The sequence below is a fragment of the Schistocerca nitens genome, chromosome 6 (assembly GCF_023898315.1).
Source record: "Schistocerca nitens isolate TAMUIC-IGC-003100 chromosome 6, iqSchNite1.1, whole genome shotgun sequence".
Lineage (NCBI taxonomy): Eukaryota > Metazoa > Arthropoda > Insecta > Orthoptera > Acrididae > Schistocerca > Schistocerca nitens.
Window position 1 is genome coordinate 164160777 of NC_064619.1, and position 20850 is coordinate 164181626.

The window sequence follows — 20850 nt, forward strand, 5'->3', positions numbered from 1 at the left end:
CAGTCTCGTGGGCAACAGGGGTGGGTGGCAAAGAAAAGAAAAGAGTAACATTTTTTTGGATGAAGGCTAATAGAGAGAGATAGATATGATCGGACGGCCTGGGTATTGGGGTGGGTTGTGTGGGGGAGGAGACCAGACAGCGAGGTCAACAGTCTCATCAGATTAGGGAACGACGGGGAAGGAAGTCGGCCGTGCCCTTTCAAAAGAACCATCGCGGCATTTGCCTGGAGGGATTTATGGATAGCACGGAAAACCTACATCAGGATGGCTGGAATTGGAAGCTGGATTGAACCGTCGTCCTCCCGAATGCGAGTCCAGTGTGCAAGCCACTGGGCCACCTCGCTCGGTGGCCTACGTGTTCTGGAGCTGAGTCAAGGTAGGAGAATCGAGAAGCAAACTAGGACAGACAGGCACTCGCCAGCTTTTCTTTAGCAAAGCCAAAATACAAGCGAGAAACAGACACAGATACAAACAAAAAAACAAAGGTTCAGTCGCGTATCTCTGCAGGCAGATGATGGAGATAGTCTCCCGGTCTCACTCCTGGACTTCTTGATTGCTACCTCAAAGAAAGAGGGTTTTGCTGGATACTCGTTTTGGCTTTATCTTGCTCTCACTTGTACCTTCTAGAACAACTGGGTGCAGAATTTTCTTCTTTTTCTCGCGCCTTTGTCCCGCATCGGCACAGTATCGGCGTGGTTATGAAGTGCTGTGGCATGGCTAGTTTCTTGGGTGGCCGGAAGACCACTCCTGTAGGCACCACCAACTCCCCCCCCCCCCCCCCCCCGTCCTAGGGGCCTGAATACGTGTACGCCAGCTGCCTGTGTGTAGTATTATTCGTGTGAAAGTGAGCGGAAGTTGTTTGAAATGTTTGCGAATCGTGTGACTGTGGCGGGGGCTGGATACTCACCTAATGGGATGCGGGAAACTTCCTGCGAACATCCAGGCTGGCTGGCGCACCGATCTTGTTAATTTGGCGGGCGGATTCAGTCCAAGGCCGGTGCACGGAAGTGGCGCTTTAAGACGTACAGCAATCCGGTTGGATAGAACAACTAGATGCATAAAGTAAAATCTTAATTAAATGGCTAAGAATCACAAATTACATAAAGTTATTAACTTCTAGAGGTCCATACCAAGGCCGCCACCAAGGTTGGTACACGCGTTCATTTCTATGCCAGCATTTATATCTTCATCTATACTATGCATGTCAACTTATAATGCATGGTAGTTCGTGCGCTACTGCACCCCCCTTCCCCCCCCCCCTCCCCCATTTCCCTGTTTCAGTAGCGAAAGATGAGCAGAAAGGAGATTGCTAGTAAGCCCTCTTGTGAGCGCAAATTTCTCTAATTTCTACCTTCATGGTCTTTAAGCAATATAAACGCTGTGTGTACAGGACGCCCAGTGGATATATTGGCTAACTCTTCTGGAAACAAATCGTAATTTTTATAGTAAACCACGCCGTTATGCACAATGTCTCACTCTTAATTTCTGCCACTGAAGGTGGATAAACATCTCTGTGACACGTGCGTGCTTACAAAAAGAACTGCGACGACATGCGTTGTTCTTATTCGGATTGCCTCTGTCTCTATTACTTGGTAGCGGTCTCAGACTCGAGAGTAATATTAGAATACCGTCCAAACGAGCGTTCTAGAAGTTATCTCCTTCGTTGCTGAGGATTCTTCTGTTTAACCAGTCTGGCAAGTGCTTCTTACAACTGCACTGAAACGCCAAAGAAACTGGTATAGGCTTGCGTATTCAAATACAGACAGAATAAGGCGCTGCCGTCGGCAACGCCTATAAAAGACAGGAATTGTCTGGCGCAGTTGTTAGATTGGTTACTATTGCTACAATGGCAGGTATCAAGATTTAAATGAGTTTGAACGTGGTGTTGTAGTCAGCGCACGAGCGATGGGACACAGTATCTCCGAGGTAGCGATGAAGTGGGGATTTTTCCGTACGACCATTTCAAGAGTGCACCGTCAATATCAGAAGTCGTGTAAAACATCAAATCTCCGACGTCGCTGCGACCAGAAAAAGATTCTGCAAAAACGGATCAAAGAAGACTGAAGATAATCGTTCAACCTGACTGAAGTACAGTCTTTCGCAAGCTACTGTAGATTTCAATGCTTGGCCATCAACAAGTGTTACTGTGCGAACCATTCTACGAAATCTCATTGATATGGGCTTGCATACGCTTGATGACTCCACGACACAAAGCTTTACGCCTCTTCGAGCCCGTCAACACCGACGTTGGACTGTCGATGACTGGAAACGTGTTGCCTGCTCGGACAAGTGTCGTTTCAAATTGCATCGAGTGGATGGACGTGTACGGGTATGGAGACAATCTGAAGAATCCATGGACCCTGCATGTCAGCAGGGGGCTGTTCAAGTTGGTGGAGGCTCTGTAATGGTGTAGGGCGTGTGCAGCTGGAGTGATATGGGACCCCCTGATACGTCTAGATACTACTCTGACAGGTGACACGTACGTAAGCAACCTGCATCCATTCATGTCCGTTGTGCATTTCGAAGAACTTGGGCAATTCCATCAGGATAATGCGACACACCACACGTCCAAAATTGCTACAAAATGGTTCAAATGGCTCTGAGCACTATGGGACTTAACTGCTGAGGTCATCAGTCCCCTATAACTTAGAACTACTTAAACCTAGCTAACCTAAGGACATCACACACATCCATTCCCGAGGCACAATTTGAACCTGCGGTCGCACAGTTCCAGACTGTATCGCCTAGAACCGCTCGGCCACTCAGGACGGCGCTGCAGGATTCATGGTGTCAGTTCCCTCCAGCAACTTCAGACATTAGTCTAGTCCACGCCACGACATGTTGCGGCACTTCTGCGTGCTCGTGAGGGCTCTACACGATGTTAGGTAGATGTGCCAGTTTCTTTGACTTATCAGTGTATTTTTATGTGGTCATTCCAGTTTGAATTTCTTCCTGCAAATTCGTTTCCTCCATACAAGAATTTGTAGCCGCTGCAGTAACGTGCACGTAAGAAGGCAGGCTCTGGGGCGATGCGCCATGGCAGGGGCCACTGTACCACGCAACACTCTAGCCAGTAATGCGATTTTGCCGAGTCAGCCATTAGCGTCATTTTAAGTGTGCTTCGTGGTAGCGTTGTGAGCACAGCTGTGGTGAAGGCACAGTACAGAAAGTGTACAGAATGCAAACTCGGCTGCACTTCATGTGCCAGAATTTAGTGTGCAAGCGCGAAGTTTGCCACATTGAAACCGAGACAACCGCTGTGTCTGAAGCCAAAGGCGAATGGATACCTTTTGTTTATTTTATTAATTGTGCATATTTGCTGCAGTGCTTATCTACAAATAAACAGTTATTTTGTGGACTGTTAAATTTAGGGCTATATAATGGGCAGTAGTAAGAGAAAAGACCACACAGAACAGTAAAGAACGGTTCCCACAAAGCGGCTGACAACAGAACTTGAGAAAAATGAATTTTTATATTTTCTTGCTGTGAACGATAAAAACTCATTAAACTGTAAATAATACTGTATGTAAATGAAGCAAAGCTACATCAACTCCTGGAGTTAGTTTTTTGGTAGATGTTCTCCTTTTACTTCAAGAAATTAAAAACAACTTGTTTCGCATTTGGGCGTTTTCATCACTAATGTATATAATACTTCTTAGAAGATTCTGAGCAAAGTAACTGGATCAACAAGATTTCTTTCTTGTCGTATAGTTTCATATCACAGCCCGATGACCAAGCGTCAATTTTTTTCGATACTCGTCACAGTTCCTGTGATACTTGATTTCCAAGTACTCTGCAGCAGAAAAATTTAAAGGGTTTGCAGTGGAAAGCGTGGTCGCTGGCTACTTTGCTTCATTTTAGGTAATACGTTGCTATGTACTAAATGTAGCTACATATATCGAAATTGTACTTGTAGTTGGAAGAAAGCCACACCTCTTTACAGTATGGATAAAGTAGAAGTTAAAGTAGTTTCCTGACGACATCATGTGCAAGCAGCGTCAGCGCAGTACCCCGGATCTATGACATTCCCGGATTGGGGCAAAAACTTGATAGTGCCCCCCCCCCTCTGTGCGTTTGAGATAGGATGTCAAAAATATTTAAAAAATCGATTTTTCAAAAAAATGTTGATTTTGTAGCTCATATCTTTCTGAAGAGATTGATTTGAAATTAGAATGTCCTGTGGTGCCTCTCCTGCCCCCAGTTGCCCGTTTTGACGCTATACCCCCCCCCCCCCCTTAAAAAGACCTCAGAATTAATTTTTAAAAAAAGGTCATCAGTGCCCTAGAACTTAGAACTACTTAAACCTAACTAAGCTAAGGACATCACACACATCCATGCCCGAGGCAATATTAGAACCTGCGACCGTAGCGGTCGCGCGGTTCCAGACTGTGGAGCCTAGAACCGCTCGGCCACCCCTGCCGGCCAGAATTAATACTGGATGCCATTATTTGTAACTGTGAGATCAAGAACTCTCTAGGAAATTTGCACTTTTTATTGCCTATTAGCTAGTAACTGTCCGCCCCCGGTAGCTGAGTGGTCAGCCCGACATAATGTCAATCCAAAGGGCCCGGGTTCGATTCCCGGCTGGGTCGCAGATTTTCTCCGCTCGGGGACTGGGTGTTGTGTTGTCCTAATCATCATCATTATTTCATCCCCATCGACGCACAAGTCGCCGAAGTGGCGTCAGATCGAAAGACTTGCACCCGACGAACGGTGTACGCGACGGGAGGCCCTAGTAACACGACATTTATTTTTTTTAGCTAGTAACTTTCTCTTTTGTGTGACATAAAATTAAATATAGGAAATAAATGACGAGTAAAGACAAGAGACAAGCAAGACAGTACACATTTCTTCAGTCCTTAGGTTCTACCATTTCTTTCTCACTCATCTTGCTACAGCTTTACACGTCGTGCTTTCCTTTCTGCGAAAGAATCTACTACCTCATCAAAGTGCGTCAAAGGTTTTGCTCCATGAAATATCAAAATGTCGTTCCCTAATACTGAAAAAACTGTTAATACGAATAGTATCCAAGACTGGTGTGGTTTCTCGATTTGATTACCTCTATTTTATCACTGTCTGCTAGATAAAACGAAATAACCTTTCTAATATAGAGCAGTTATAACATACGAAAAATAAGAGAGACTGATTTGGAACAAATGGTCATTTTAATCTACCTCATTTACATAAACAACACGTCAGAATACAATTTACGAAGTACGAATATCAAATGCCTATTAAGCCTATTACAAGCAAAGGTTTTATGTTAGGAAATAGTTTCGCATTTCATTCATACGCTCCAGTTTCTCGAGCATGAGATCGAAAAGCAGTATTTCGAAATTTTTATATAAATTTGGAAACGTCATATTCCTCCTTATAATTTGTGTGGTGTCTCTGTTTCTGCTACTTACTCGTTCTAACAAACAATCTTGTCATCACTAATTCTGTAACTATTCCTACCATTGTCAAAACTTATTCTCAGGCTAACTTCACTAACCCTGCCAGGATCACCAGTTTAGTTATTCCGCGTTTATTCTACGGTTAGGCATCATTACGTGTTCATACTACACGTTTTTTTTTTTCCGCGCTGTTCTGAGAATAGAACTAAAGCGTCTGTTACCTAGGACTGTATATCTGACCCTTGGTAGTGTAGTGACCTGGCAAAAATTTTCAGTCAAAATTTCATTTTCTTGGATACACCAAGAAGATTAATATGTAATGTTTCTTACCTGTTATTCCTGTTAGTCGTTTGCTTCCACTCTGGTAGTCTGAATCCATGGATTTCGCTGATGATTCGTACATCCAATCAACCACAAAAGCATACAGCGATTGACGTTCACCCGTTCGGTTTTATTCTGCTCAGCACGTACAGCCCCGTCCCATTTTGTCTGCGGGAAAGTTACTTTATTTCTAGATGCGTCGGGGATCCCCTTGGCAGAGACATCACGTGCACTACGCGCGCATTCAAAAATCAAGTTATGAATCTTTCAGGAATCAACTTAGAATGTGTCGAAAAATGTTCAAAACCAACAGGGATGTTCAAAATCATCTGTGTAATCGATAGACCAACGTGCGCTAGATACTAGGCGCTTTAAGAAACAATTTTTTTTTTCTGCAAGAATATGAATTTGGCGCCCCCTGAAATTGCAGCCAGGGACTGAAAACACGTTTTTCCACCCCCCGCCCCCTCCCGTAGATCAGGGACTGTAGCTCAGTCATCAACAGTTAGCACAAGTAGACGTACGTTTCTAAAATTATTGATAGTCATTTATTGTTGTACTTACTGCTGGAAGAAAATGATGATGCAGCAGATAATTTCATATCATCAATTACATAATGGAAAAGCTGAACCATATCTCATATTGAGGAGAGAGCTAAACAAAAGTTTGTTTGCAACACTTGTCAGACATAATTTATTAAACGAATGTGATTCATATTACACAATATGTTATTGCACTTACAGAAGCCGCGCGGTTTGAGGCGTCATATCACGGACTGCGCGGCCCCTCCCGCCGGAGGTTCGAGTCCACTCTCGGGCATGGGTGTGTGTGTTTGTCCTTAGGATAATTTAGGTTAAGTAGTGTGTACGTCTATGGACCGATGACCTAAGCAGTTTAGTCCCTTAGGAATTCACACACATTTGAACATTTGGGCTTATAGATCTGGTACTAATTCAAAACATTTATACAAATCAAATTTTAAAAGAGCCTATTTTCTTCGTTTTAAGTAATACCAATGTGTCACTTCAGGTTGAAAACATGAATGTAAATTCCAGCAGTGATACATTGAATCTCCTACAGAGTGTCCCATAACTGCTGTTTCTGTTGAAAGTGAACTTGATTTATGGCTTAAAGTCCGTGCGTCTGGGTAAGACTACGCATTAACACGGTCCATCTGGTCATAGATACTGGACGAAACGCGAATGAGGGTAGCAATTTGAAGAGCAGAGGGAAAAAAGTGCCAAGGCTCGTGCCGTGGGAAAGAAACCTCTGCGACAGTGGGATGGGTAGTAAGAAATGGTTCAAATGGCTCTGAGCACTATGGGACTTAACATCTGAGGTCATCAGCCCCCTAGAACTTAGAACTACTTAAACCTACCTAACCTAAGGACATCACAAACATCCATGCCCGAGGCAGGATTCGAACCTGCGTCCGAAGCGGTCGCGCGGTTCCGGACTGAAGCCACAATGGCCAGCGGGTAGTAAGAGCAGTAGTGTCTTACTAGCTTCGATCGTTCATGCAAGGTTGGGTTTGTTAGTATGGGTATCATGCATCTTTACCGTGGCAGGCGATGGCGATGTATCCGAGTTTGCTGCAGTTTCTGCATTCCTGGAACAATCAGGATCGTTATATATATATTAGTGGGAGATCGGCCATAGATCATCTCACTGTGTGTTGTTGTTTGGGGGAAGAGACCAAACAGCGAGGTCATCGGTCTCATCGGATTAGGGAAGGATGGGGAAGGAAGTGGGCCGTGCCCTTTCAAAGGAACCATCCCGGCGTTTGCCTGGAGCGATTTAGGGAAATCACGGAAAACCTAAATCAGGAAGGCCGGACGCGGGATTGAACCGTCGTCCTCCCGAATGCGGGTCCACTGTGCTACCCACTTCGCCACCTCGCTCGGTCACTGTGTGTGTGTGGGGGGGGGGGGGGGGGAGCTTGTCTGCATGTAGTGTACGGTAACGCTTCCCTGCGTGTTCCAAACTTATTGGCTACGTTCCCCTCCATGAGGAAAAAATCTCACGTGTTTCTCGCTGCGCAGTGTAGTGGAACGTGAAATTCCACGCTGTGGCGTCACGAGCCCCTCGTCTACGTGCGTCTTCACGTACCGTGAGAGGGCGGCTTTACAGCGACTGTCGCGCCGCGCGCAGATAAAGCTGTCGCGGCCGGCCGGAGCACCTGCTGCCGCCGCCGCAGCCGGAGGCGGTGAAGGTCACGCTGCACTACACGGCGCCCGCGGACCCCCCTTGCGGCCGTCGGTTCCGCTCGCCCTTATCTGCCACGAGCCGGTCCTTTTTTAAGCGGGCAACAATCGATACTGCAGTGATAGCGAGAGCTCGCAGGCAGTCGCCGAGAGAAGGGGGCCGAGGCGCGCAGCCAAAAGGCGTCGTGCTGCAGTGCAGGGCAGCCGCAATGCGGTGGCCCGCGCCGTCCACAATGGGGGTCATTAGGCAAGTGGCGGGGGGCAGTGGCGGCGGCGGTCCTCGCTGCCTGATGCACGGCCCCACCGAGGCTCTGCGCCAAGGAGGCGCTTCGCCTCGGCTGCCACTACCAGCCGCTGCCGTACCTCAGGGAGCTACATGAGGACAGTGGTTCCCAAATTGGAAGTAATTGCCTCCTGAGGCTTAAAATAAAATTTTCTGAGGGGTAAAAACTAAACTATTCGATTCTCTTTCAGTCACGAAATTACACTCCTGGCCATTAAAATTGCTACACCAAGAAGAAATGCAGATGATAAACGGGTATTCATTGGACAAATATATTATACTAGAACTGACATGTGATTACATTTTCATGCAATTTGGGTGTATAGGTCCTGACAAATCAGTACCCAGAACAACCGCCTCTGGCCGTAATAACGGCCTTGATACGCCTGGGCATTGAGTCAAACAGAGCTTGGATGGTTCATCAAGAGTAGTGACTGGCGTATTGTTACGAGCCAGTTGCTCGGCCACCGTTGTCCAGACGTTTTCAGTTGGTGAGAGATCTGGAGAATGTGCTGGCCACGGCAGCAGTCGAACATTTTCTGTATCCAGAAAGGCCTGTACAGGACCTGCAACATGCGGTCGTACATTATCCTGCTGAAATGTAAGGTTTCGCAGCGATCGAATTAAGGGTAGAGCCACGGCTCGTAACACATCTCAAATGTAACGTCCACTGTTCAAAGTGCCGTCAATGCGAACAAGAGGTCACCGATACGTATAACCAATGGCACCCGATACCATCACGCCGGGTGACACGCCAGTATGGCGATGACGAATACACGCTTCCAATGTGCGTTCACCGCGATGTCGCCAAACACGGATGCGGCCATCATGATGCTGTAAACAGAACCTGGAATGGCTCTGAGTACTATGCGACTTAACTTCTGAGGTCACCAGTCGCCTAGAACTTAGAACTAATTAAACCTAACTAACCTAAGGACATCACACACATCCATGGCTGAGGCAGGATTCGAACCTGCGACCGTAGCGGTCGCTCGATTCCAGACTGTAGCGCCTAGAACCGCACGGCCACTCCGGCCGGCCAGAACCTGGATTCATCCGAAAAAATGACGTTTTGCCATTCGTGCACCCAGGTTCGTCGTTGAGTACACCATCGCATGCGCTCCTGCCTGTGATGCAGCGTCAAGGGTAACCGCAGCCGTGGTCTCCAAGCTGATAGTCCATGCTGCTGCAAACGTCGTCGAACTGTTCGTGCAGATGGTTGTTGTCTTCCAAAAATCCCCATCTGTTGACTCAGGGATCGAGACGTGGCTGCACGGTCCGTTACAGCCATGCGGATAAGATGCCTGTCATCTCGACTGCTAGTGATACGAGGCCATTGGGATCCAGCACGGAATTCCGTATTACCCTCCTGAACCCACCGATTCCACATTCTGCTAACAGTCATTGGATCTCGACCATCGCGAACAGCAATGTCGCGATACGATAAACCGCAACCTCGAAAGGCTACAATCCGACCTTTATCAAAGTCGGAAACGTGATGGTACGCATTTCTCCTCCTTACACGAGGAACCACAACAACGTTTCACCAGGCAACGCCGGTCAACGGCTGTTTGTGTATGAGAAATCGGTTGGAGACTTTACTCATGTCAGCACGTTGTAATTGTCGCCACCGGCGCCAGCCTTGTGTGAATGCTCTGAAAAGCTAATCATTTGCATATTACAGCATCTTCTTCCCGTCGCTTAAATTTCGTGTCTGTAGCATGTCATATTCGTGGTGTAGCAATTTTAATGGCCAGTAGTGTAAATTATTCCCAAAACATCATTACTATTACCACAATTTTGTAAAACTTACGCTTTTTCCTTTGTCGAGCAATGTAGGCAGGGTCGACGTTGTTATGGGATTTGGCATGGTTAGTTAGACGGGGTGGTCAGATGCCCCCCCCCCCCCCAGACGGAATCAGTGTACCCAAACTGTCTGCGTCTAGTGTAAATCATGAAATAGTGTGAACGTGTTGCAAATGTCTGCGAGATGGGTAACTAAGGCGGAACATGGGGACCAGCGCGGTATTCACCTAGGGGGATGTGGAAAACCGCCTAAAACCACATCCAGGCTGGTCAGCACACCAGCCCTCGTCGTTAATCCTCCGGGCGGATTCGATGCGGGGCCGGCCCGCCTACCCGAAACCAGGAAGCAGCGCATTAGCGGTCTCGACTAACCTGACGGGTGATTTTGTAAGACTGATACTGAATAGATACTGAAGCGGCAAAGAAACTGGTACAGGCATGCATATTCAAATACAGAGGCATGTAAACGGGCAGAAAACGACGCTGCCATCGGCAACGCCTATATAAGACAAGTGTCTGGCGCACTTGTTAGATCGGCTACTGCTTTTACAATGGAGGTTATCAAGATTTAAGTGAGTTTGGACCTGGTGTTATAGGCGGTGCACAGCATCAAATGGCTCTAAGCACTATGGGACTCAACATCTGAGGTCATCAGTCCCCTAGACTTAGAACTACTTAAGCCTGACTAACCTAAGGACATCACACACATCCATGCCCGAGGCAGGATTCGAACCTGCGACCGTAGCAGCAGCGCGGTTCCGGACTGAAGCGCCTAGAACCGCTCTGCCACAACGGCCGGCTGCACAGCATCACGGAGGCAGCTATGAAGTGGGGATTCTCCAGTACGACCATTTCACGAGTGTACCGTGAATATTAGGAATCCGGTAAAACATCAAATCTCCGACATCGCTGCGGCCGGAAAAAGATCCTGCAAGAACGGGTCAACGAAGACTGGCTGGTTCTGAGCACTATGCGACTTAACTTCTGAGGTCATCAGTCGCCTAGAACGTAGAACTAATTAAACCTAACTAACCTAAGGACATCACACACATCCATGCCCTAGGCAGGATTCGAACCTGCGACCGTAGCGGTCGCTCGGTTCCAGACTGTAGCGCCCAGAACCGCACGGCTACTCCGGCCGGCTGGTCAACGAAGACTGAGAAGAATCTTTCAAAATGACGGAAGTTCAGTCCTTTGCAAACTGCTGTAGATTTCAATGCTGGGCCATCAACAAGTGTTATTTTGCGAACCATTCAACGAAACATCATCCATATGGGCATTTGGAGCCGAAGGCCCACTCGTGTACCCTTGACGACTGCAGGACACAAAGTTTTACGCCTCGCCTGGATCCGTCAACACCGACATTGGACTGTTGATGACTGGAAACTTGTTGCCTGGTCGGACGAGTTTTGGTTCAAATGGCTCTGAGCACTATGGGACTCAACTGCTGTGGTCATCAGTCCCCTAGAACTTAGAACTACTTAAACCTAACTAACCTAAGGACATCACACACATCCATGCCCGAGGCAGGATTCGAACCTGCGACCGTAGCAGTCGCACGGTTCCGGACTGTGCGCCTAGAACCGCGAGACCACCACGGCCGGCGGACGAGTTTTATTTTTTATTATCATCGTGCACTGGTGTGGAGACAACCTCATGAATGCACGGACTCTGCATGTGATCAGGGACTGTTCAGGCTGGTGGAGGCTCTGTAATCGTTTGGGGCGTGTACAGTTGGAGTGATATGGGACTCCTGATACGTCAAGATACGACTCTTACAGTTGACAAGGACGAAAGCATCCTGTGCATTCCGACGGACTTGGGCAATTCCAGCACGAAAATGCGACGCCGCACACGTCCAGAACTGTTACAGAGTGGCTCCAGGAACACTCTTCCGAATTTAGACACTTCCGCGGCCACCAAACTCCCCAGACATCTATATTATTGAGCATATCTGGAATGCCTTGCAACGGCTTGTTCAGGAGAGATCTCAACCCTCTCGTACTGTTACGGATTTATGGACACCCCTGCAGGATTCATGTTGTCAATTCCCTCCGGTTCAAACGGCTCTGAGCACTATGAGACTTAACATCTATGGTCATCAGTCCCCTAGAACTTAGAACTACTTAAACCTAACTAACCGAAGGACATCACACAACACCAAGTCATCACGAGGCAGAGAAAATCCCTCACCCCACCGGGAATCGAACCCGGGAACCCGGGCGCGGGAAACGAGAACGCTACCGCACGACCACGAGCTGCGGACCCTCCAGCGGTATTTCAGACATTAGTCGAGTCCATGCCACGTCGTGCTGCGGCACTTCTGCATGCTCGCAGGGGCCCTACACAATATTAAGCAGGTAAAACAGTTTTCTTTTGGCTCTTCAGTGTATATATTATAAATAATTGCGTTTTCTCAATTAGTAGCATTAATGCGGTGAAGGTTACAAGTTCCTCACATAGTCAACCCACAACACACATATGTTGTGTTTTGTCCCGTACATCGCCAATGATAAGGATTCATACGTAACAAATGCTAAATGTGTCAAGAAGATGTCTTCTCCAAGTTGTAGATAATACCTGCAGTAGCCCAGAAATTATTTTATTACTCGCTTCGAAACAGATAAGGAAGTAATTGACAGCCCGACAGCAGTAACTACATATGGGTTAATATAGTGTTGTAAACAGTTTTATTATCATTATTACTATTATTAATAGAGTGGTTAGACACAAGGCATTAACAGCCTGAAGTCGTACAATTTCTGCCATTTCAGAAGTAAGGAGTGCAGCAATAAAGCGATCTGCGAACTGTAAGTATGCTGCACACACCTGAACGTGTTTGATTTTAAACTGGGTTGCAGCGAGCAGGTCAAGCAAGTGCGCAGTGGAGAGGAGTAATGTAGGGGAAGCATGTTTTGTAACGACTGTGAATGCTCACTGTGGATAGTTAGCTTTCTTTTCTGAGAATGAGCTGTGGGTTACACTTGCGATGCAGCACAAGTTCGTTAATCATTCAAACACACAGACACGCACAAACTAAATATCATTCAGGTCTCATCATTTTAAAAATAAAAGTGTTCCAAGAAAAGTCTTTCATTCTACAGTTTAGTTAGGTGCTAAAGTTGGTCATATTGTGGGGAAGGGAGGTTTCAACAGATGGCGTGCGAGGGTGTGGGAGGTATTAGCTAAAGTGTAATTGCACTCAGGGGTAAGGATCTAAGAAAGGTTGGGAACAGCTACACTAGTACAATCCGGAGAGTAACTTCCACACTTCTGACCACACCAGGAAGAACAGCAAATAGCGGAATTTTAATAATTATGCCTATACACTAAAGTAGGAAGAAAACACTAGTAAATCTGTAGGTGATATGGAGGTACATAAGATGCGAAATTTAGAACACAGCCCTAGCAGCATTAAGGGCTCTAAACCGGCTGGTTATCAAGTCAAACTGAGCTTGGATAACAGATAGGGGCACAGTGGCGGTGCAGTCTGTCGACGTCTGATGATCAGATGTTTTGAATGGATGATGCATCAGAAGAAAGTGCCGGCCACCGAAACAGTCGAACACCTTTCCTATCGACGTAGATCATGATAACAGTCAGTATTGGTTTTGCGCTATCTTCTTTAAAGCTAATATCACAGAGACCCCGGTGATTGGGCACTACCTCCATCCCAAAACTGTTTTCTCCGCTCCAATGCCAAAACAGGTCACGATTACTATCCTCTGAGATCATCATTTGGTTCTCCAGTTCCTAGCCCTTGTTTTACTGCCAGCAACTGCTGTTTCAGGATGTGCAGAGTCAACTACAAATACGTCCCTACGTATACTACATTCCACCGACAAACAGGCAAGACGAATCATCGTAAGAAAATGCTCTTGTTGGATGTGAGGTCCGCCAGTTATGTAAAACACCGTTTTTTCTCAGTACCCAAACATGTTTCGGCACCACTGTGTCATCATCAGTGGGTTTTCGTTTTTATTTATTCTGTAATGTGAACATTTTTGTTAAATGATTATAAAGTTATGTGCATCTTTAGTTCAAACAATAGAACGTTTCTTTTTGTAAATACCTTTACATTTGGTGTACATGAATTTTCTGGATCACTTGTGTGTTAATTACTACAGGTAGCTTGTCATCTGCAACCAAACGATGTTGATGTGAGAGTTTTTACACGGAAACGTAACTAAAAACGAATATAGTCGCGAAAACATCGCGACAAATTAAATTACATTCTAGAAGATAGGTTAACTCCCAGCAAAAACTTTCTCATCAACATCGTTTGGTTGCAGATGACAAGCTACCTGTAGTAATTAGCACACAAGTGATCCAGAACATTCGTGCACACCAAATGTAAAGGTATTTACAAAATTCGAGGGGTTGTAGAAGACGTCGCAAAGAACAAATCAAAGTTCTATAATGTCATCTTACGACGCTGTAGAGCGTCTAAATTACAGACATGAAAACCTGCAACTATGCCATCCCTTCCCCAGGAAATTTAGCTCTGTACGCTGACGGATCCCGTGCGGGCTTTTCGCAGTGGGTGACACCACATTCAGGATGATCTTCAGCTTCATTTTTATACCGGACAAATACAACGATCAGCCAGAACGTGATGACCACCTATCTAATAGCTGGTTAACACGGCACAGTTAACAGTGGCGACGCGTCGTCGCATGGAAGTAATGAAGCCCTTATAGGTCACCGGAGACAGCTGACACCGCATCTGCACACATAAGTCACCCAATTCCCCTAATTTGCAAGGAGTGGGGCGATGAACTCTGACGCCACGTTCAACCACATACCAGGTTTATTCGATTGTGTTCAGATTTGTCGAGTTTAGGTCGGGGGGGGGGGGGGCAGCACATCAATTGGAGCTCTCCACTGTGTTCCCTGAACCACTCAGCCACACTCCTGGCCTTGTAACAAGCCGCATTATCTTGCTGAAATGTGATCGTCATGAAGGGCTGTACGTGGTCTGCAACCAGCGTACGCTACCCCTTAGCCGCCACGGCCTTGCACGAGCTCCACTGGACCCTTGCATGTCCACGTGAATGTTCGCCAGAGCATAATGGAGCTGCCGCCAGTTTATCTCTGTCCCTCAGTACAGCTGTTCCCCCCGGAAGACGATGGATTCGCGCTCTCCCTTCACCATGATGAAGAAGGTATCGGGGTTCATCAGACCATGCCACGCTCTGCCACTGCCCCAACGTCCAGTGCCAGTGGTCAAGTGCCATTTCAGTGCTAGTTGCCGATGTCGTGGTGTTGACGTTGGCACACGCATGGGTCGTCGGCTGCGGAGGCCCATCGTTAAGGGTATTCTGTGCACTGTGTGTTGAGACATACTTGTTCTCTGCCCAGCATTAACGTCTGATGTTAGACCCACCCATTTCGCCGCCTGTCCTGTTTTACGAGTCTGTCCAGCCTACGACGTCCGATATCTGTAAAGATGGGTAGCCACCCAATACCATTACTTCTGGACGTGGTTTCACCACGTGCTGACGACACTCTTCACAGCACTCCCCGAACACCCGACAGGTCGTGCAGTCTCCGAGATGCCGAGCCCCCCATGCCATCAAAATCTGCCCTCGGTCAAACTCATATGCACTCCTGGAAATTGAAATAAGAACACCGTGAATTCATTGTCCCAGGAAGGGGAAACTTTATTGACACATTCCTGGGGTCAGATACATCACATGATCACACTGACAGAACCACAGGCACATAGACACAGGCAACAGAGCATGCACAATGTCGGCACTAGTACAGTGTGTATATCCACCTTTCGCAGCAATGCAGGCTGCTATTCTCCCATGGAGACGATCGTAGAGATGCTGGCTGTAGTCCTGTGGAACGGCTTGCCATGCCATTTCCACCTGGCGCCTCAGTTGGACCAGCGTTCGTGCTGGACGTGCAGACCGCGTGAGACGACGCTTCATCCAGTCCCAAACATGCTCAATGGGGGACAGATCCGGAGATCTTGCTGGCCAGGGTAGTTGACTTACACCTTCTAGAGCACGTTGGGTGGCACGGGATACATGCGGACGTGCATTGTCCTGTTGGAACAGCAAGTTCCCTTGCCGGTCTAGGAATGGTAGAACGATGGGTTCGATGACGGTTTGGATGTACCGTGCACTATTCAGTGTCCCCTCGACGATCACCAGTGGTGTACGGCCAGTGTAGGAGATCGCTCCCCACACCATGATGCCGGGTGTTGGCCCTGTGTGCCTCGGTCGTATGCAGTCCTGATTGTGGCGCTCACCTGCACGGCGCCAAACACGCATACGACCATCATTGGCACCAAGGCAGAAGCGACTCTCATCGCTGAAGACGACACGTCTCCATTCGTCCCTCCATTCACGCCTGTCGCGACACCACTGGAGGCGGGCTGCACGATGTTGGGGCGTGAGCGGAAGACGGCCTAACAGTGTGCGGGACCGTAGCCCAGCTTCATGGAGACGGTTGCGAATGGTCCTCGCCGATACCCCAGGAGCAACAGTGTCCCTAATTTTCTGGGAAGTGGCGGTGCGGTCCCCTACGGCACTGCGTAGGATCCTACGGTCTTGGCGTGCATCCGTGCGTCGCTGCGGTCCGGTCCCAGGTCGACGGGCACGTGCACCTTCCGCCGACCACTGGCGACAACATCGATGTACTGTGGAGACCTCACGCCCCACGTGTTGAGCAATTCGGCGGTACGTCCACCCGGCCTCCCGCATGCCCACTATACGCCCTCGCTCAAAGTCCGTCAACTGCACATACGGTTCACGTCCACGCTGTCGCGGCATGCTACCAGTGATAAAGACTGCGATGGAGCTCCGTATGCCACGGCAAACTGGCTTACACTGACGGCGGCGGTGCACAAATGCTGCGCAGCTAGCGCCATTCGACGGCCAACACCGCGGTTCCTGGTGTGTCCGCTGTGCCGTGCGTGTGATCATTGCTTGTACAGCCCTCTCGCAGTGTCCGGAGCAAGTATGGTGGGTCTGACACACCGGTGTCAATGTGTTCTTTTTTCCATTTCCAGGAGTGTAGATCGCCCGCCTTTCCCGTTGTACACATTTACAACGCCCTCACTGATACTATAAGCACCGTGCGCGTTTCTGACTAGCAGTCATGACTCGCCAGGTGACGCTGCTATCGCCTGGACGGATTTATATCGGTAGTGGGTCGGGTGCCATAATGCTCTGGCTGATCAGTACAATTACCAGTTTCAAACAGCACAACAGTCGCATAGGATTGGGAGCGTTACAGATGGTGCAGAAATGGTACGAAGTGCTCAATTGAGCTTCCGCCGCTGAAGTAAGTCATGACAATGAATTTGGGTTGGGGTTATGCGCCAGTGAGTTGGCTGCATGGAATCCGCGCAGTAAGATAGCTCAACGTGGAATTGTGACAGACTGGTAGATAGCTATCGTGAATGGACTTGCCCAAGACCACACCGTGAATGAACCAATCCCATTAGTTGTGTCCGCATAAGAGCAATCGTCGTGTAATGATCCTACCCGACAGGGAACGTAAACAAGTATCAGGCTTGTCAGTCACAATTGGTTTAAGACACTACAGGAATAACTGCAGCGAGTGAATTCCAGTCCATCTCAACTAGTTCTCATGCAAGCGTCTGGAGTGGGATACCTCACAAATGGCGATTGATAACAGCGGCATATTAAGCTGTACGCCCTGAATAGGCCAAACAACACATAAGTGGGACAGTTTATGACTGAAGGGATGTACTACGGTCCGACGAATCGCGATTTTGTCTCTTCTTTTAAAAGACGGTAGGCGTAGAGTATTTTAGGGGTGTTTTTTGTGTAATGACTTGGGTGGCCACTAGTTCTCCTTACCATGAATATGAATGGGAACGTTTATTTCAAAATTGTCTGGGCCCAGGTGTTTACCTTTTCCTCAACATCTTCACTAGGAGAGTGCTGCGGACACTCCATTCTTCCAAGAAAAAATGGAAATTTGTGGTAAGTTCTATGGGACCAAACTGCTGAGGTCATCGGTCCCTAGCCTTACACACTACTTACTCTAACTTAAACTAACCTACGCTAAGGACAACACATGCAACCATGCGAGAGGAAGGACTCGTATCTTCGACGGAGGGAGTCGCGCGAACCGTGGCAAGACGCCCAAGACCGCACGGATACCCCGCGCGGCTTTCTTCCAAGACGACCAGCTGTGTTCACGGGCTACAGACATCCTTTCCTTGTTAGATGAAAACTCTGGTATCCTTTCGCATCCCGACGGGACCGCTAAATCATCCGATCTTAATTCCACTCGGAATGTTTGGACTACTTGGGTCGGTGATTGATACCTCTACGGAATCGAATCATCAAATAATAGTTTCAGTTGGATATGGCACGCCTGAAGAAAGCTTTGGACACTCTTTCTCACCAAAATCCGCAGAAGCGTCAGCGTAGGAGCTCAGATTTGCAGTGGGACTCGTGCCCTATTAGCTGGCGTTTGGCTCTACAATTTCAGTGCCCTGCGCGTCGTTCGCTAACGTTTCCGAATGTGTGGGGAGGGGTTATCTCTAACCTTAAGTTGTTAAAGACATCCTCTAGTGACTTCTGAAAGCCGTCATTGTCTTTTCGTTATATCCTGTATAACGATGCAGCTCACATGATTATTGTAAAATTCAGCAGCTTAATAGTATTACCGGTGCATGCCAGTTATACAGGAATATTTACAAGTGCTTTGTACAATGCTTAGTGCTTCACAATATATGGTAACGTCTCGACGTAGCAACGAGTGTGATATGAGTACCAGATGATGATAGTATTATCGAAACTAGTCGCGAATAGATATTCACACTGTAGTGGCTTATTATTATTATTACCTCAACGCGTAACTAATTAGGATGAGATATAAGGAATGTTCCTACCGTGACACATTACTGCGTCGGATATGATTCCTAGCAATCGCTGCGTGTGGAAGGCTACGTTGACCAACTTGTAACGAGAAGGTACAATAAACTTCTGCCTCAACAGGAGGAGGTTAGCTTAACTAGTGTCTTGTAGAGCTGTCTCGATGTCTCTATTAGTCTCTGCCTATCGCGGTTTCTAACGTGCCTGCAATAAACTGTGAATGATACAAAGGCATTTGAGAAATTCTCAACGTCATTTCAATGAAAATTTCGAAATTAAAGGATGACACCTTATTCTGGCTAAAAATAAGGAAAAAACAGTCCTTAGAGACAGTTTCACGATAATACTTGATTCGTACGCCAAAAGTTTCAAACGTTTTCTTCACTATTTGACGTCAATACTTAATTTCACGGAGACTAGTTTTCACTTATTCAGCACCATTGCACCCTACCAGAAATGTCCACATGATTTTAATGACCAGACGAGATCGCATACATGCGAGATCGCACATAAACGTTTTCCGATGCCGAATAATGCTTTCGCTTAAGTTGAATATAAAGTATACACTCTCAGTAAGTATACTATGTGATCAAAAGTATCCGGACATCTGGCTGAAAATGACTTACAAGTTCGTGGGGCCATTATCGGTAATGCTGAAATTCAATATGGTGTTGGTCTACTCTTAGCTTTGATGACAGCTTCCACTCTAGCAGGCATAACTTCAATCAGGTGCTGGAAAGTTTCTTGGGGAATAGCAGCCCATTTTCACGGAGTGCTGCACTGAGAATAGGTATCGATGACGGTCGCTGAGGCCTGGCACGAAGTCGGCGTTCCAAAACATCCCAAAGGTGTTCTGTAGGATTCAGGTCAGGACTCTGTGCAGTCAGTCCATTAGAGGGATGTTATCGTCGTGTAACCACTCCGCCATAGGCCGTGCATTATGAACAGGTGCTCGATCGTGTCGAAAGATGCAATCGCCATCCCCGAATTGTTCTTCAACAGTGCGAAGCAGGAAGGTGCCTAAAACATTAGTGTATACCTGTGCTGTGATAGTGCCACGCAAAACAACAAGGGGTGCAAGCCCCCTCCATGAAAAACGCGACCACACCAAACACCACCGCCTCCGAATTTTACTGTTGGCACTAAACATGCTGGCAGATGACGTTCACCGGACATTCGCCATACCCTCACCCTGCCATCGGACCGCCATATGGGGTGCCGTGATTCGTCACTACACACACGATTTTCCACTGATCAATCGCCCAGTCCTTACGCTCCTTACACCGAGAGAGCCGTCGTTTGGCATTTACCAGCGTGATGTGTGGCTTATGAGCAGCCGCTCGACCATGAAATCCAAGTTTTCTCACCTACCGCCTAACTGTCATAGTACTTGCAGTGTATCCTGATGCAATTTGGAATTCCTGTATGATGATCTGGATAGATGTCTGCCTATTACACATCGTGAACCTCTGCCATTGTCGGCGGTCTCTGTCAGTCAGTAGACGAGGTCGGGCTGTACGCTTTTGTGCTGTACGTGTCCCTTCATGTTTCCACTTCACTATCACATCGGAAACAGTAGATCAAGGGATGTTTAGGAGTGTGGAAATCTCGCGTACAGACGTATGACACAAGTGACATCCAATCACCTGATCACATTCGAAGTCCGTGAGTTCCGTGGAACGCCCAGTTCTGCTCCCTCACGATGTCTAATGACTACTGATGTCGGTGACATATAGTACCTGGCAGTATGTGGCAGTAAAATGCATCTAATATGTAAAACGTATGTTTTGGGGGTGTACGGATAATTTTGATCACACAGTGTACATGATGTCAGTCTCAATACAAGTTGAAGATTGTGTGGTGACCTAGCTTCAGTGCATCGTGCCCGCCTGATAGAGCGCATTTCTGATCGGTCAGTTTATTTGCCAATGATTGCCAACACTTTATAAATTTTTAATTAAAATGTAAACTTG

At 47.3% G+C, this 20850-nt stretch overlaps 1 protein-coding gene across 2 annotated transcripts in view; it reads left to right on the forward strand.

Annotated features, from left to right (window-relative positions):
* The window catches only part of LOC126263030 (carbohydrate sulfotransferase 11-like), a 396515-nt gene that overhangs the window by 145988 nt on the left and 229677 nt on the right, over window positions 1–20850 (forward strand). The gene's annotated exons all lie outside the window — the stretch shown is intronic.